The following is a 5,563-nucleotide window of genomic DNA, read 5'->3' as shown; positions in this document are numbered from 1 at the left end:
AGGTCACATGGTCAGAGGAGAGACAGGTAAAGCGGGGGAGGGGGAGAGCAGGTCGTAGGAGGAGTCTAAAGGTTCCATTGCCAGAATTCCTGTGTGAGTGTTGCTTTGTAAATTTGTCTAGGCACTTCTACAGAGAAAGCCTGCGCTCTGGTCACACACAGCCCTCACAGTATAATAGAGATCGCCACTTTACTCGGAAGTGAACCCATCTTTTGTTTAATACAGCACAAGTTCTGAGGCTTTAGAAATAGGTTCCAGGGCTAAGGTGTGAAGTGAGCTGGCTGCCCTCCCAATTTTCTCTTTGTTCGATGCCAATTTCCTGAAGCAAAGGCACAGCTAAGCCACACAAGCAGTTGTACACATACAGTTCGTTTTCTATGAGGATCCTTCAGCGGCATGGTTGGTCTTAATTTAAGGCTGATATATATCACATCCAAAGTCAGCGTTAGGGGTCTTTTAATAGAGCTGAAATGAAGGAAGCAGTGCAATGTTCAGAGGCTAGAAATCGTACAGTATTCTGCGTATGCTGTTTGGTGCCTCCCCCCTCCCTTGCCTGAGATTCTTGGCCTTCTCCAGATATCCTTTTTATTGTGTACAGCCATAGCTTGGTTGACAAACACCTTGTGAGCTGAACGTTTTGGCTCCCAAACGCTGCAAACTCGGAAGTGAGTGTTCCGGTTTGCGAACATTATTTGGAACCCGAATGTCCAACGCGGCATCTGATTGGCAGCAGAAGCTTCCTGCAGCCAATCGGAAGCTGCGCCTTGGTTTCCAAACGTTTTGGAAGTTGAACGAACTTCTGGAATGGATTCTGTTTGACTTCCGAGGTAAGATTATATTATTATTATTATTATTATTATTATTATTATTATTATTACGGTATTATTATTATTATTAAAGGTTTTCTTGATTTACATAAATATATGCAATGTCTCTCGTAAAATTTTTAGTACGATTATATTATTGAGGATTTTGTGCATGCAGAAGTTTGGGGCTGGACTGCATTTCCAATTGGTGCATGTTCGATATTTTCCTGCTGAAATCTGGTAACTATTCATACCACAAAAATTCCAACCTTGTCTTTGTCTTTTGTTGTGCAGTAGAGCAAGAGTGCCCCTCAAGATGGCAATAAAGCCGTAAGATTGGGGAAGGATCGCAAGACAGCTAATAAAGTAGAATGATGGATGGACAATCCAGTATAATTCCACCACTCATGGAATACAGGCAACTCCCAATTTATGTGGTGGTTACATTCCAAGGTACCATACATTTAAGTGAAATCACGTATATTTGAAACAACACAGAAAAAGCCTCAACACTTGCATATTTGAAACAACACTCAAAGACTCCATTTTCACTGACCTTCATTCCAAGGAAACAGAACCATGGGTAAGCACAGGAAACCCTGGAGTCTCTCACTGCTCGGAGACTGGGGTTGCATACAACAGTCATATTATTGACAAGCTGAGGACATACACCTAAAACAATTGGAAAAAATGTGTTAATTATGGTGATGTCAAGTTGGATACTACTGAAGTTAAAAACACTGCATTATGAGTAGGAGAAGCACGTGGTCAAAATGCTTGAAAAAGCACCTTCCCTGTTGTGATGACATGCTTTTTTTATTACCCTTTTGCTCACGGTTTCACTCCTTTTCAGCAAGATAGCTGTTACAGTCATAACCTGACCTATAAGACATATTATGAGTTCCACTTCCTCATGTTTGCGTCGCTGAAACCAAATATTGCTCTTCAGTTTCCTGTATGGTCTATTTACCAAGCAAGGCCGGGAGCTCCACTTCCCACCAAGAGTTTTCACATTGTTGAGCTTTATGTTTGCGGTGGTTTATTCCCCCCCACCCAGCCCCACAACTGACTTTGGTGTCATAGAGGCAGGTACCATGATGCAGGGAAAAGAACCCAGACTTAGCTCTCCCACTTTCCATTTTACCTTTCAGCCCACAATAAACATACCTGATGAGGTTCTGGGTTCGCTTTGCTCATCTTCCTTTGGTGCGCTAAGACCCTAGAAGAACCCTGAACAAACTACATTTCCCAGGGTTTTTTGGGGGTAGCCATGATTGTTTCAAGTGGTAAGATCATACTTTAAATGTTTGGTGCAGTAGCAATGGAGAGGCATAACAAAACAACTACGAAAACAGAATGATATGTTGATGATCCAGTATAAATCCACCACTTTGCACTATTCTTGCACCTACTAGGGTAAGCTGTGCATAAAAAATGCATATCTTAGTGAAAATTACACACACAAATGCATTACAGTAGGGGAAATGACTTTGCAAAAATGTGCTTGTTAGGGAAAACTGCATACAAAAATGTGTATTTTATGATCAGCATTAAAATGCTGATGAATTTTCATGAGGACTTTTTTAAAGAAATCAATAAATCACAAACTAATGTGAAGAACAGAATTTAAGATTGGAAAAGTGAGGAACTGAAATGGACAGATTTACTCATCCTTAATCAAAGCAACTCAGATTGCTGACTATGCAAATCAGATCTCAACATGCATGTTCCTGGGGAGGCGCAGATCAAACTAAGGCCCGGGGACTGGATCCGGCCCAATCGCTTTCTAAATCTGGCCTGCAGATGGTCCAGGAATCAGTGTGTTTTTACATTAGTAGAATGTGCCCTTTTATTTAAAATGCATCTCTGGGTTATTTGTGGGCCATAGGAATTGTTCATCCCCCCCCCCAAAAAAAGTCTGGCCGCCACAAGGTCTGAGGGACAGTGGACTAGCCCCCTGCTGAAAAAGTTTGCTGACCCCTGTTCAAAACAATCTACACTGTCAGCTGTTATAATTGTCTGGGTGGAGAGATCACTACTTGGGTAACTGTATTCTGTCAGCAAGCTGGTGTCGATTACACCTGTACACTGATCTTAATTCTGCATATTTCACTGTGGAGAGAGATCATATTTTGGCAGGGATCCAGCTTGTGGCTTTTCTGCATTACTGATGTGTATAGTGTTTCTGTGACAGTTGTTTGTCTAGAAACGCCAGCACTTTCCAGTTTTGATTGCTCAATCAATCAGCTGGTTTTTTAGCCCGGAAAGGGGGGGGGGAACAGTGAGCCATAGGAATGGATTGTCCTTCCTTATAGGCTTTCAGTGTTCAAGAGTTTCTTGAGGTCTGTAGTGCCAGGAACATGAGCTGAGACATAAGTTGAATGTATTTTGTCTGTGTTTTTGAATAGCACCTACCTGCCAAGGTTTGATTTTTGAAATTAGATAACACTTAGGGCTGATTCACACAATTGTGAGCATCACTCGACTACAGTTATCTCTGGCTACTAACTAACACCTGATGAGGACTTGCAGCAGAATGTGTCAACTGATTCCATTGAATTGTGTTTTAAGGCAACATGTAATCATATGACAGTTCTGTAATGGCTCATTCACACATATAAGGAATGATATTTGATACTCTGGGTCATGGGCAAAGCCAGGATTTTTGTTAGGGTGGGGCAGGCCTTTTGTTGGGGTGGGGGACAGAACCTCAGTTAGCTATGTATTTTTATTTATTTGCATTGATTTAAGGGGGGGCAGGGAGCAGCACCTGCCCCCTGCCCCCCCATCCAGGTTGCAGTTTCTTTTCATGCTCTTCTTCTACAATTCCACCCCTTCACACTCAGAGACATGCCTAATCTGTTTAAAGTGAAGTGAAATCGATTTAAAAATACACACACAACAAAACCATGCATGCACACACCTCTCTGTTTAGCTGCACAATGGAAGCTCAACGCAGACATAACTATCTCATAGCTGCCAAGTTTTCCCTTTTCTCGCGAGGAAGCCTATTCAGCATAGGGGAAAATCCCTTAAAATAAGGGATAACTTGGCAGCTATGCACTATCTGCTTTTCAAAAATTATACTAAGGGTAACTTTGTTTCTGGCATTATTCTTTCTCTCATCAACACCATTCTGCCCCTGTCCCGCCCGCCCCCGCCCCCCACTTTATATTGTTAAATGTGTCCCACTTCTCTAAGCAGGACTAAGTTTCAGGAGTATAGCACTTAATCAGGTTTGGTTTCCTTTGGAAAGGTACAACTGAAGGTTTATTATCAACCTTCCATTGATCAGGTTGCACTTCTTATATCGTAAATAGCTGCAACACAAATGCCTTAAGCAAGTAATATTACCCCCCTATGTTATGCATGTTTATTTAGAAGTACTACCGTAGAAGAACCACTGCATTAAATGGGGTACTCCCAGTGCATAGGACTGCCAGTAGGTGAGGAGTAGAGGGACAGCAGAAGCCTGAGATTTTGTGTGTAGATAAGTAACAGTAACAACAGCTTTTCAATTGGATTTTAGATTACATGATTTAAAAGCAAAAAAAGATCCTATACTTAAAACATCGTAATGGTCCTAAAACGCATTTTCGTACTTGATGGTTAAAAATGTACCTCATCAGTTGCAACTCATGAATGGCAGATCACAACGTCCATCGTCTTAGTGCACAATCAAGTCATAAGTGGGTTCCGCTAGATTCAGTAGGACTTCTTCCCACATAGGATTGTATTCATATCTGTTAGTGCTGTAGTCATAGACATCACAGAGAGCAGTGCTGTTTTTCTAGACAAAGAGGCGCCGGAACTCACAACGAATGCCTCCCTTGTTCTCTTATAATGGCAATGGTGCCCACCTGAGAAGACTTCCTAGGGCACACATCTCACTGGTCCCTCTCCACATACCCCTGGAGTGCTTTTGCCTGAACTGTACAAGTCACAGCCGTTGCACCACCCACATTTTTTCTTTGGGCCGCCTGTATTGGATCCCTGACCTCACATACAGCACTGGCATGTGGCCCTCAGAAAGTTCCCCATGAGCTAATGTGGCCCTCAGCCTGCAAAAAGCTCCCCCACACCCCTGGTATACAGATAATCCGCCAGAGTTCCTTAGGTCAATATGTACATCAGCCATCCCCAAACTTCGGCCCTCCAGATGTTTTGGACTACAATTCCCATCTCCCCCGACCACTGGTCCTGTTAGCTAGGGATCATGGGAGTTGTAGGCCAAAACATCTGGAGGGCCGCAGTTTGGGGATGCCTAATGTACATCTTATCAATCCTATTTAACTTCTAGGAAAGAGGAGGTGAAATGAAAACCAAGGAATAGCAACTGTAGCAAATAAGCATATATGCTACGTTAAAACAAATACCCAATGATATAAGTGCATCACCAAAAAATTCCCAGAAAAAAAAAGCAATGGGCAAAATAGGGTCAAATATCAGAACATAGTGACTCTGAAAAATACAGATATAAGACTCGTACATAGTGTGGCAAATGTGAAAGTTTGATACTTTTTGTGTGTGTGTGTGTGTGTTTTCAATATATATATAATATATATAATAAAAGTTTTACACACACACACACACACACACACACAGTGTATATGTAGGGATACATATGTGTGTGTGTGTGTGAGAGAGAGAGAGAGAGAGAGAGAGAAAAACACACACATACACACACCACCCTGAAGGCATTAAACAACAATAACGCCTCGGTTTGTGGCCTCGTTTCTGCAGAGGAACCTTAGTGT

The sequence above is a fragment of the Zootoca vivipara genome, chromosome 13 (genome assembly GCF_963506605.1).
Source record: "Zootoca vivipara chromosome 13, rZooViv1.1, whole genome shotgun sequence".
Lineage (NCBI taxonomy): Eukaryota > Metazoa > Chordata > Lepidosauria > Squamata > Lacertidae > Zootoca > Zootoca vivipara.
This window is presented reverse-complemented; position numbering follows the sequence as displayed.